At 42.5% G+C, this 13,617-nt stretch overlaps 1 protein-coding gene across 4 annotated transcripts in view; it reads right to left on the bottom strand.

Annotated features, from left to right (window-relative positions):
• NOL10 (nucleolar protein 10) overlaps positions 1 to 13,617 on the bottom strand; it is a 114,142-nt gene that overhangs the window by 57,432 nt on the left and 43,093 nt on the right. The gene's annotated exons all lie outside the window — the stretch shown is intronic.

The raw sequence follows: 13,617 nt of genomic DNA, 5'->3' as shown, positions 1-13,617 counted from the left end.
TTATTTTTTTCCCCTCAGTCTCCTGAGTGACAAAGACTACAGGTGCACGCCACCATGCCCAGCTAATTTTTTAAAACATTTTGCAGAAACAGGGTCTCACTATGTTGCCCAGGCTAGCCTAGAAATCCTGGCCTCAAGTGATCCTCCTGCCTCAGCCTCGCAAAGTACTGGGATTACAGGCATGAACCACCATGCCCAGCTCAATGACTTAATTTTATCCAAATACTCTTTGGCATGGACTCCACGAATTCTGTTCATTACAAGAAATCAGTTGAACAGGAGAAATGACTGAATGTGTATATCCATTCTACATAAATGCCTTAAAATATTATTCCTCTTTTGTTGCTCAAGAAACTAGTGCTTGGAGAGAATAAGTAACTCATTCAAGGTCACAACATTTACAAATGGCAAAGCTGGTATTCAAACTCGGGTCCAACCAATTCCAAAGTCTAAGTTCTTTCTACTATGCAATGTGGAATGAAGAAATGCCTTTTAGATCCAGCTGTCACCAACTTGCCATTTGACCTTAAGACAGTAACTTACTTCCTCAGCTACAAATTAAGGGCTGGACTAGATGACTTGGAGATCCCTTCTATGTCTGATGGTCTATGCTCCAAAGCTTCCCCTTTCCTTTAAGGCACACTGAAAAATCCTTTAGTGTGGACGAGATTTCAGCAACGACTTTCCCGTTTACGTTCTGTCTGGAACATTGTTTGTAGGCTGATAAATTCCTAGGGAAGAGTTTTCTTTTCATCTGACACTACCTTCCCAATAAAGAGAGTATGTTGCTACTGGTACTATAAAAGAGCAATTTCTAGCAAAATCACATCTGTCACTATTTCTAATAGCGCTCTGCTTAAACATGCACTTTAGATCAAAGTGTGATCTGTCATTTTTAGGATCCTACATGGACACTAACAGATTCAGGGCCATTTCAACATACACTAATGGGGCAAAGAGATCTCTTACTGGGGACTTCTCCAGAATATCAATTTAGTACACATAAATGATCCTACATTGTTGGCTTTGAACTGAAATACATCAAATGGACCAATCATGGTCCTGATTCAAACCCAAATCTTAGGGAATGGCATGTACAGCACTCCCAGTAACTCCAGTTAAAAGCACAGGGAGAAAAACAAAAGGCATTATTTTCAATCTTTAAAACATATAATAAGGCTGTCGTGCTCTCGATGCGAAGCCAACTTTTGCACAAATTGCAAAAAAGTTAAGACAAAAGTTAAATGCCTTTGCTTTCATATTCTCCTTTTGGATTTTTATAGGAAAAAAAGTTTAATTAACCTATCTTCTTAACAGAATCACTATTAAATCTTTTGGACAAGATATTACTTTTAAAAATCCGTTGGCACTCCCAAACACAACTATTGCATCATACCATCATTCTCAGATGTGGCTGATTAGAAGGCACTGTCAGAGCCAAAGAACTGATGCTAATCCTACTGTATAAAAATTATACTCTGGCACACATGAACCATGTTATCCCTTTCTGTATTTTTTTATTTATTTTTAGATGGAGTTTCGCTCGTTTGCCCAGGCTGGAGTGCTATGGCGCAATCTCGGCTCACTGCAACCTCCGCCTCCTGGGTTCAAGCAATTCTCCTGCCTCAGCCTCCCCAGTAGCTGGGATTACAGGCATGTGCCACCACACCCAGCTAATTTTGCATTTTTAGTAGAGACAGGGTTTCTCCATGTTGGTCAGGCTGGTCTCGAACTCCCGACCTCAGGTGATCAGCCCGCCTCGGCCTCCCAAAGTGCCTTTCTACATTTTAACAGTAGTGGTAGAAAAGGGCAAATGCAAAATTTCAATCTGGCATAAGTACAGTCAAGAAGCACTGCAAACCAGCCATGGTCAAAGTATACAACCATTATTGAAGACGCTCCAAATTGTAGTAATCAGGTCACTCTCACATGTGTGCTCACTAATTTTTCAACACCCATTAAGTGAGGGCCTACAGTGTGATAGGCACTGCTTTAGGTGCTGAGGATATAATAGGGAAAAAGACAAAATAATGTCCCTGCATTCATGTCTTACATTACAATGGGGAAAGATAGACATAAAGAAGTAAATAACTGAAGAGAAAATATTTCAGGGCTCATGAGTAATATGGTCTCTGTCACAGCTACTTAACTTTGCCATTATAGTCAGAAAGCTGCATAGGTAATACATAAATGAATGGGCTCACTGTGTTTCAACAAAACTTCATTTACAAAAACAGCTGGTGTTTAGTTTCCCAAACCCCAGTCTAGAGTACATCCTGCAAGATCATCTGATTCTCATTCTATGGGACCTATTTTACAACTCTGCAAATTGTAGGTAACTGGAAACAATGCAAAATAATTGTCTATAGGCATGCAAATGAATTACGTCTGGTGGACAGTTTATACCTTTGGAAAAGGCCCAAAATAGTCCAAAATAGACCACTTTGTGTTTACTTGCACATTCCCAATTCAATATAACTTTATTCCATGTAAATTTGTCCTTTTTTACACTTCTCCTTTTAAAAGTTAAATTAAAATTTTACCTTTTGATTTAACCATAGGCCTGGTTCCCTCATTTAATTTACAGGTTAAATTAAAATGTGAAATTTTTAAATTTTTAAATATTATTTAAAAAAACAATAGAAACAGTGTCTTGGTATGTTGCCCAGGCTAGTCTGAAACTCCTGTGCTCAAGTGATCCTCCCACCTTAGCCTCCTAAAGTGCTGGGATTACAGGTGTGAGCCACCACACTAGGCTTAAATTAAAAATTTTAACATGTATTTATCTCATATCTATATGAGAATCATGATTTCATGTTTTGGGGAAGTTATCTTTTAGCAGTTTTGGAGGTCTCACTGCGATACCTGATGGACTCACCCGTCAGAACCAGGAAAACTTCCTCACCACAGTGCACCATACTTGGACTCCTTAAATCCAAGCACAGTTTTCCTTGGCTCGCAGGCGTGAATCCAAAGGAACAGTAGAACTTGGCTGTGTCTGTCTTTCTTTTTTATTTTATTTATTTATTCAGTTATTTTTTTGAGACAAGGTCTCACCATGTTGCCCAAGCTAGATTTGAACCAGGCTCAAATGATTTGCCACTCCTGAGTAGCTGGGATTACAGGTGGGTGCTGCCGCAAAAAGCTCTAATTTTAAATGTCTTATCTAATAATGCTTATCTAATATATAATTGATATATTAACAATACATTAATATGCCATAACATTGGTACTAATTATATATTGATATATTAATATACAGCCCATAAGTTATTCCCCATTTATGGTGGCAGTGGCTGGGGATTTGGTTTAACAGTCTGACCATTTGGTCAGATCTTTATAAATAGATTAATGCTTTATAGAGATATATTCTCTGTTGGGTGAGAAGAAAACAGAGAATCTGATTCTTTAGTCTCTTTCTGCTGTTCTATTATGTAAGACTTTTCAAGTTGTAAGCAAACTAATGAGCCACTGGAAGGTTTTAAGCAGAAGAGTAACACAATCGGATTTATATTTGTTTTGTTTATATATGTGTGTGTGTGTGTGTGTGTGTGCGTGCGTGTATAATTATTATTTTAAGCAACAGGGTTTTGCTCTGTCACCCAGGCTGGAGTGCAGCAGCATAGTCATAGCTTACTGTAGCCTCAAACTCCTGGGCTCAAAGGATCTATAGGTGCACGCCACCACACCTGGTTACTTTTTAAAACTTTTTGTGAAATGGGGTCTCACTATGTTGCCCAGGCTTGTTTCAAACTCCTGGGCTCAAGCAATTCTCTTGCCTCAGCTACCGAAAGCACTAGTATTACAGGTGTGAGCCACAGCACTGAGCCTGTTTTGTTTATATTTTTAATATTTTATATCAGTCTGGCTGTTACATGGAAAACAGGTTACAAGAGAGACAAAAGCAGAAGCAGAAAGATCAGTTATGGCCATTACAGTAATCCAGAGGCCTGATGGAAGAGAAGCACTGAGAAATGGCTGGATGTGCAACAAAATCTGCAAACAGCCAATGGACTGGATGAGGAGGCATGAAGTGGAAAGGAGAGGTAACAAGGATGGCTCCTGTGCTCTGAGCCTAGACAGCCGAGTGAGCAACAACAGGGCTTCAGCTGAAATGGAGACCCTGGCAGGTGCGGTGCAGGTGGGGAGCTGGATCAGAAGTTCTCATGTAGACACATTAAACAGGATGTGCTGTTAGACATTCAAGTGAAGAAGCCGAGTAGACTGGTGGATATGTACCTCTGTAGCTCAGAGGGAAGGCTGGAGAGGGAAAACTGGATGTCATTAACACACAGCTGTTATATAAAGCCTGGTCATAAACAAGCTCCCTGGGAGAGAATATAAATAAAGAAGAGACAAGGACTAAGTCCTAGGGCTCACTAACATTCAGAGGTAAGGGGAGAGAGGCAAGATCCAAAGTCTAGGATGTTATCAGCAGGAGGAGGAGCCAGTGAAGACGGAAAAGAGGTAACTCGATGAAAGAAGGAATCCCAGGGGAATGTGGCCTTCTAGAAGTTGGGCACAGAGTTTTAAGGAAGCCTGGTCAACTGTGTTTCTAAATACCACTTGGAGATAAAGTAAAATGATCTGCATATGAGACGTATGTTCAAGGAGAAACGGGGGCTGACTGTACACATGTCTGTCCAGGAAAAGCAATACAGGCTGAGTAGCCTTTTTCTAAAATGCTTGAGATCAGAAGGGTTTTAAATTTTTGATTTTTTTTTTTTTTTGCTTTTGGAATATTTGTATAAAAATAATGAGATATCTTGGGATGAGACCCAAGTCTAAACATGAAATTCATTTATACTTCATATACACTTGATACACACAGACTGAAAGTAATTTTATACCTTTAAACATTTTATATTTTTAATAATTTTTGGCAGGAAACAAACTTTAGGTTAAGTCCTCATGTTTGGATTTTCCACTTGTGGAGTCATGCTGGCACTCAAAAGAGTTTTAAATTTTGGAGCGTTCGCATCTCAGATTTTTGGATTATAGAGGCTCAACCTCTGCCTTCTCCATTGGCCAACATTCTCTCTGCTGTTCTCTCGTTTCCAGAGATTGTGGGACAAATATTGTCATTCACTATTTTGCCCTAGATACGTGCTATGATCTTAAGACAAAGAAAACCCCAAGTCTCCAACCCTGCAATTCAAATTTAAGATGAAGGTGGGGGAGATTTTCACAAATCCATACATAATATCTACATAAAAGAAGGGGGCTCATAAAATATCTATATAAAGAGACTGATACGAAGTGCCTGACCCTTGACTTAGGGAAAATGCTCAGGAAGCCACCAAACCCTGCTGCCTTCCTTCAGAGCACTTAGTCACAGATCTGTCTATCATCACCCCCTTGCCTAGATTGTAAGCTCACAAGGGCGGTGAGTGTACAATAGAGAATACGCTGGTTTTCTTCACCAAGATATTCCTGCAGCCTAGCACCCTACTCAGTATATCCTTACTGAACAAATACAAGACTTGTTGGTCTCCTACATTTACTAATATAGGAAGACAAAATAAAAATATTAATAGATAAAAGAGCAAAACACTCATCTATCTAGGAATTACATTTATTTTTTATTTTTTTTAAGACAGAGTCTGTGTCACCCAGGCTGGAGTGCGGTGGCACGACCTCAGCTCACTGCAACCTCTGCCTCCCGGACTCAAGTTATTCTCACGCCTCAGTCTCCCAAGTAGCTGGGATTATAGGTGTGTGCCAAAGCATGCCCAGCTATTTTTTTGTATTTTAATAGAGACAGGGTTTCGCCTTGTTGGCCAGGCTAGTCTCGAGCGATCCACCTGCCTCGGCCTCCCAAAGTGCTGGGATTACAGGTATGAGCCACTATGCCTGGCCTATCTAGGAATTTTTGACACTTATTTTCAAGATATTGTCAAATCTACTGTTAAACTAAAACAACATATACTCTGGATAGCTGATAAAATACGGCATCTTTGGCTGGGCACGGTGGCTCACACCTGTAATCCCAATCCCAACACCCTAGGAGGCCGAGGCAGGAAGACTGCTTGAGCCCAGGAGCTGGAGACCAGCCTGGGCAACATGGTGAAACCCTGTCTCTACAAAAAAACAAAAACAAAAAACAAACAAAATTAGCTGGGCGTGGTTGCATATACCTGTAGTCCCAGATACTTGGGAAGCTGAGGTAGGAAAATCACCTGAGCCCAGAAAGTTGTGAGGCTACAGTGAGCCATGATCACACCAATGCACTATACCCTGGGAGACAGAGTGAGACCCTGTATTAAAAAAAAAAAAGATATTTTCTTAATGAAGCTGAGGAGTAAGGTTGTGTTCTTAAGACTCTGGAAAATTATGCCAAAACACACCAGAATAGTAATGTTTCAAATACTGAACTTGAAAAAAGATACCATCTATGAAGAAGGTCACATAGGGATGATTAAAAAGTATCCATAAGTACACCTCTCTAATAGACAACAGTCACTGACATAGTCATGGAGTTTAGAACTAGACTAACAAATTCAATTCACCACAGACAGAAGTTAAAATTGTTTGCACCTAAATTTGTTTTTGTCACAAAACCTCTTAGAGGCTGGGTGTGGTAGCTCACAACTGTAATCCTAGTACCTTGGGAGGCCCAGGCAGGTGGATCACTTGAGGCCAGGAGTTCGAGACTAGCCTGGCCAACACAGCAAAACTCCATCTCTACTAAAAATACAAAAATTATCCAGGTGTGGTGGTGCGCACCTGTAAGCCCAGCTACTTGAGAGGCTGAGGTAAGAGAATTGCTTGACCCAGGAGGCGGAGGTTTACTGTACTACTGCACTCTAGCCTGGGCCACAGAGCAAGACTGTCTCAAAACAAACAAACAAACAAAAAACACTAAAACCAAAAACCCTTACAGGAAAAAACCCGATAAAAAGACTATAATATCTATTTTTATTTCTTCATTGAGCAAGAAAAAAATCTGCCAGACTCCAAATACCCATATTTACTAGAAAAATTTCCATGCCATTTCCCTAAAACTGACTTCCCAATGCTATAATGATTTCAAAAGCATCTCCCTGACAACCCCTAAAACTCTGCAGCACGCACTGCCTTGTCATCTTTACGGGAGAAGCAGCACAGATGTCTGCCCTAGCCCAGTGACGGACGCCCCGAGGAGATACCAGCGCTGAACTCTGCGAAGGCATCAGAAGGCCTCAGCTCCGGGGGAGTGTGCTACCCACTCAGCTGACAAGCTTAGAAGCATTCACTAAACAACCTTTTATTACATTCCAAAAATTTTGGCTTCTAAAACTTTTGTGCATTTCCTTTGGTTTGCATGCCTCTGTGAAGTTGTGTTGTGTGTATTTTTGAGGTCTTATGCTTCTCAACATAGTCTCCTCTATTTGCAAAGACAGCGTGTTGTGGGTTTATGAACTGCTGGATAAGTTCAGTGCTATTCTGAACAGACGCAGAAGCACTAGTGCAAGTTAGAAGGATTCTTCATGTTTTTAATACTGCCTCATTTGCAGGCTCCAAGAGTACTTTCCAAGTTTTAAATTAAATGGTAAATGTTAAAATATTTAATCAGTGTTTTATTTTAAATAGTCAAAATATTTTAATAGAAATAATATAGGAGTTTTTTCCTAAGAAAATGTTTGAAAATAAAATACCTGTCCAGGTGCAGTGGCTCACACCTGTAATCCCAACATTTTGGGAGGCCAATGTGGGAGGATCGCTTGAGGCCAGGAGTTTGAGACCAGCCTTGGCAACACAGCGAGATCCTCTCTCTACAAAAAAACAGCATAAAAATTAGCTGGGCTTGGTGGCACATGCATGTAGTCCTACCTACTCACAAAGCTGAGGCGGGAGGATGCTGGAGCCCCAAAGGATGAAGCTGCAGTGAGTTATGATCACGTCACTGCGCTCTAGCCACGGTGACAGAGCGATACCCTCCCTCATTCAAAAATAAAATAAAATAAAATTAAATTAAAAAGTACCTAACTGCCATTCTTGAAAGCTGGGTACAGTGATGTATTTATTCTTTATAACATCTTAAATATTGACATTTTAAAAAGAAAAAGCCGGGCGCGGTGGCTCAAGCCTGTAATCCCAGCACTTTGGGAGGCCGAGACGGGCGGATCACGAGGTCAGGAGATCGAGACCATCCTGGCTAACATGGTGAAACCCCGTCTCTACTAAAAAATACAAAAAAACTAGCCGGGCGAGGTGGCGGGCGCCTGTAGTCCCAACTACTCGGGAGGCTGAGGCAGGAGAATGGCGTAAACCCGGGAGGCAGAGCTTGCAGTGAGCTGAGATCTGGCCACTGCACTCCAGCCTGGGCGACAGAGCGAGACTCCCTCTCAAAAATTAAAAATAAATAAAAATAAAAAATACAAAAATAAAAAATAAAAAAGAGAAAAACAAGCCTGGCGCGGTGGCTCAAGCCTGTAATCCCAGCACTTTGGGAGGCTGAGACGGGCGGATCACGAGGTCAGGAGATCGAGACCATCCTGGCTAATACGGTGAAACCCCGTCTCTCCTAAAAAATACAAAAAAGCTAGCCAGGCGAGGTGGCGGGCGCCTGTAGTCCCAGCTACTCAGGAGGCTGAGGCAGGAGAAGGGGGTGAACCCGGGAGGCGGAGCTTGCAGTGAGCTGAGATCTGGCTACTGCACTCCAGCCTGGGCAGCAGAGCGAGACTCCGTCTCAAAAAAAAAAAAAAAAATTAAAAAAATAAAAGAAAAAGACAAAAACAAAGCACATATCCTTATAGCTGAATTTCCTTTTTTTTTTTTTTGAGATGGTATCTCACCCTGTCACCCAGGCTGGAGTGCAATGGCGTGATCTCGGCTCACTGCAACTTCTGCTTCCTGGGTTCAAGCAATTCTCCTGCCTCAGCCTCCCAAGTAGCCGGGATTACAGGCACCCACAACAACACCCGGCTAATTTTTTGTCTCTTTAGTAGAGACGGGATTTCAACATGTTGGCCAGGCTGGTCTCAAACTCCTGAACTAGTGATCTGCCCGCCTTAGCCTCCCAAAGTGCTGGGATTACAGGCATTTGAGCCACCGCGCCTGGCCTAATTGTTTTTTTTTTTTTTTTTTTTTTTGAGACAGAGTCTTGCTCCGTTGCTCAGGGTGGTGTGCACTGGTGCAATCTTGGCTCACTGCAACCTCTGCCTCCCAGGTTCAAGCGATTTTCCTGCCTCAGCCTCATGAGTAGTTGGGACTACAGACACGCACCACCACGCCTTTGTACTTTTAGTAGAGACAGGGTTTCACTATGTTGGCCAGGCTGGTCTCAAACTCCTGTCCTTAAGTGATCTGCCCATCTCAGCCTCCCAAAGTGCTAAGAATACAGGCGTGAGCCACCACGCCCGGCCAACTGAATTACTTTTATTCTTCTAAATCAAACAGCTTCCCAAACAAATAGTTTTCCTCCTACATTTTCCCTCAAGTTTACACATCTACATTACCAAGCAGCAAGCAATCACTTGCGCCCCAACCACCACCACCAAGCAATGAGTGGCTGCAGGAACGCCCTGATAAGCTAGGGGCTCGGAGCTCAGGAGCATTTCCAACAGAAACACCATTAAGCACAAAGGCTGGGTTTTAGGTTGTGTGCCATAGGGGACTTGGATTCCTTCTGGAGTCTACATAGTTGCCAAGGATGTTAATTATAAAGAACTAACCTGAGATTAAATTATGTTTCAGAGGAAAAACCAAGCTTGAAAAACTATTCTTGGCATTTGTCTCTGAAGCTGCAGATGAATTAGACCCTGAAGCAAACAAACAAACAAAACAATAGAACCTGGTCTCTGAGTGAAAGGAAAAACAACAAAAAAAAGGAAAGCACTGAGAAAATGGGACAGGGGCTGGAGACAACCCTTTGGGTCTCAAAGGACAAGCTGGCTACAGAGATATCTAAGTGCCAGAAGGTGGTGTATCAGGAACTGCATTAGTTTATAAAGATCTCAATTACTCAAAAAAGATGGTATCAGATAAAAAGGCAAAAATTAACAAGCTAAAAGAACACTAAGTTGCCTTCATCTTCAGCATGCCCCAAAGAGGGAGGTAAAAAGTTTTCGAACCTGATTTATAAGATGTTAATACAAATCACAGTCCAGGCCTCCTAAACTTGGCATGGATCATACATTAAACACACATTTCTCTGGTTCTGTAGCCTCAAATGAACCTTTGTGCCAAATGTCAGCTTGGTAAGTTTGATAAAATCTTATGAAAAATGGCAGGCTTTCAGACCCTTGGGCTCTCTCTTTGCTTTGAAGGAGTATTACAAAGAGCAGTTTCCAAGTAAAGACAAGTGGTGCTATAAAATATCACTCAGTACTGTGGGAGCAGGGCAGAAAGGTAGGTCAGAAAGGAACACTGAAGTCCAAGTTTCAGCATAAGGCTTCGCTTAACTAAAGCAACTTCTGCTCACACTGTCCCCATATGCAGCTCACCTAGGAGAGGGCTCTCTGGATTTTTTTTCACAGCTTTCTGTTAAATCTCAGGTACAAAGTTGAAACTAAAAAGGTCTTATAAGATAAGCTAACATTTGTCAAGAGGCAGTTTCTCATCACCTGGCCATCATCCGGCCCCTCACACTCATGCTAATTAAAGTCACCATTACTTGGAACAAAAACGCCCACCCGAAGAAACTGATCCAGAGAATCAGAAGTAAACAATGGGTCTCTTACAGTTCTAAGATAATAGACATGTCATAAACCAGCCAATGACATATAATAGAGATAACTAAAAATGTTTTAGGTAATTTCAGTACCTTAGAATTAATATTTCCAAGGTTAACTGCAGAAACCAGGAACCAATTTGTATATAAAATACAACTTCGGGGCTCATGCCTGTAATCCCAGCACTTTGGGAGGCCGAGGCAGGTGGATCACTTGAGGCTAGGAGTTCAAGACCAGTGTCTGGCCTGGTGAAACCCTGTCTCTACCAAAAACACAAAAATCAGGGCCAGGTACGGTGGCTCACGCCTATAATCCCAGCACTTCAGGAGGCCAAGGCAGGTGGATCACATGAGGTCAGGAGTTTGAGACCAGCTTGATCAACATGGTGAAACCCCGTACTAAAAATACAAAAAAAAAAAAAAAAAAAAAAAAATTAGCTGGGCGTGGTGGCACATGCCTGTAATCCCAACTACTCAGGAGGCTGAGGCAGGAGAATTGCTTGAATCTGGGAGGCAGAGGCTGCAGTGAGCCAAGATTGTGTCACTACACTCCAGCCTGGGCAACAAAAACTCTGTCTCAAAAAAAACAAAATTAAAACTTAAAAAAAAAAATACAACTTCACACACATAACATCACAAATATAACTGAAAAACAATACATCCAAATATGAATGGTAGTTACAGTATTATCAAAAGGGAATAGCTGGTTTTTATTTTCGTATACTTTGTAATCCACTTAGAATAAACAGGAATATGCATACACTGTTTGCATAAACGAAAAAGTTGTTTTGCTTTCTTTAAAAGATCATTTTATAAAATGCAGAAAATACCAAAGGGAAAACGATTTTTAATATTCTCCTGCCTCTTTCTGGACATTGTCATCCACACATTTGCCCAAGCAAAAACTGGGGTGCCATCCTTGGTCCTTTCCTGTTCCTTACTTCCCACACTCATCAATTTCAAGTCTCTTATAAGCACAACAACCAATTCTATCCCCCTGGCCACCATCCTCATATAGGTTTGTAAGGTGGCCTCACTGCAACTGTCCTCAGGACTGCCCCTCCCCACCTCTCTACAATGCAGCTCTCCAGCCCATACCTCCTCCTCTACTAGGCAGACCTCGAAGCAGCACTCCACACTGAGAGTGCTTTTCACCTGCCCACTAGTTGATTCTATCTACTTTTAACATGTGGAAGGGATCTAAGATCCAAGGCATGGACAGGCACTTGCTGTCCATGTTGCTGTAGTGATCAAAACACAATAAGCACTTCTAAGAGGAAGATGAAAGAGACCTTTCTCATGATGAAAAGGACAGGGGCAAGCTGATTTATTCTGCCTCTCCTGACAACGTTCCCCAAAGGGGCAGAAACTGGGAGAAAACTATGTAAGCTGGTCTGAGGGCAGCGTTTCCTGTGATCTATACAGCTCTCAGTCAATGAACACCTCTGAAACATGCCACTGGGCAATTCAAGGATGAATCCTGTTCAAGTACTGCCTACCAGATTAGACTTCTCTCACATTATCCCAGAACCCCAAAGAGCCACAACTACTAGAAAGGGAGCCTGGCACAGGTAATGCAGGTGCCATCATCTCTCCTGTGGGCTGCCACAGCCTGTGCTTGTTGTGTCCAGATTAGAGCCTGTTTAGTGAATTCCCCTGTGGCAGCAAAAGTAATCTTTTCAGAACACAGGTCTGATCCTATCACCCCCCTGCTTACAACTCTGCCAGGACTCCCTGCCCTACATCCCCACAGCTGGCTCACAAGACCCCTTCTAACCTGGTTTTCTACCTGCCCCCCAACTCGAATGCTCAGTCATGGGAGGTACTTGCTCCCTCAACTCTGCACCCACTCTACTGTCAAGATCCTATCCCAGGTCTACTGCCTGACCTGGGAAAGTTGACTGAAAAGGGAAAAAAAAAAATCCTTCTCCCACTGGGCACCTCACTCCACCCCACCCCTTCACCCAGTCTATGCAGCTATCCTCAGGTCCCTCCTTCAAAGTCTGTCCCTCTGGGAAGTTTTCCCTGAGTGCCAACCACACTTCTCATCAGCTCCCGGGCCCTCAGTGGGTACAGGTTCTCTCCTACGTGCTCCCACCACAGTACCCTGGTAGCATTCCTCACACTGAAAGGCAACTGCCTACTTTCTTGTTGGATTCCAAACAGTAACTCCTCAAAGTGAAGGGCAGTACCCTGGAGGCTGTAATACTGCCAGCATACAGCATCATTCCCGACACACAGCTGATGTAGTCCATAATATGTATTAACAAGTGAATACAAGGAAAGATGGATAAGTTGATAGGAATATGACCGCAGTATCTGTGAGAGTCCAGGGAAAAAGGAACAAATAGTAACTTAGGAAAACCAAAATGCTTCCTGTTTGAACAGCCTTCATTTTACTACCAACCAACCAAAGTATCTCTAAGTGCTTTCAACTACACATCAGTAACCACGGAGTCAATAGCAAGCAGCACGCTTTTTTTGTGTGTGAAAATACGTAACTGAGCAATTTTTTTTTTTTGAGATGGAGTCTTGCTCTGTTGCCCAGGCTGGAGTGCAGTGGCGCAATCTCGGATCACTGCAAGCTCTGCCTTCTGGGTTCATGCCATTCTCCTGCCTCAGCCCCCCAAGTAGCTGGGACTACAGGAGCCCGCCACCACGCCCAGCACATTTTTTGTATTTGTAGTAGAGTCAGGGTTTCACCGTGTTAGCCAGGATGGTCTCGATCTCCTGACCTCGTGATCCGCCCACCTCGGCCTCCCAGAGTGCTGGGATTACAGGCGTGAGCCACCGCACCTAATCCATAACTGAGCAATTTTAAAAGGACTATCATAGACAGGAAGAATTTTCATACCTGGAAGATGACAGTGGTTACAGAGAGTTCACCTCCCTCAAATTCCGATCTTCAGTACCCCTAACTCAACTCTCTTCTCAAATCTCAGGTAAGGGAGATATCTGCTGAG

Source organism: Macaca mulatta, chromosome 13, assembly GCF_049350105.2.
Source record: "Macaca mulatta isolate MMU2019108-1 chromosome 13, T2T-MMU8v2.0, whole genome shotgun sequence".
Classification (NCBI taxonomy): domain Eukaryota; kingdom Metazoa; phylum Chordata; class Mammalia; order Primates; family Cercopithecidae; genus Macaca; species Macaca mulatta.
The sequence above is the reverse complement of the archived record's forward strand: the minus strand, read 5'-3'. Positions and strand labels throughout refer to the sequence as shown.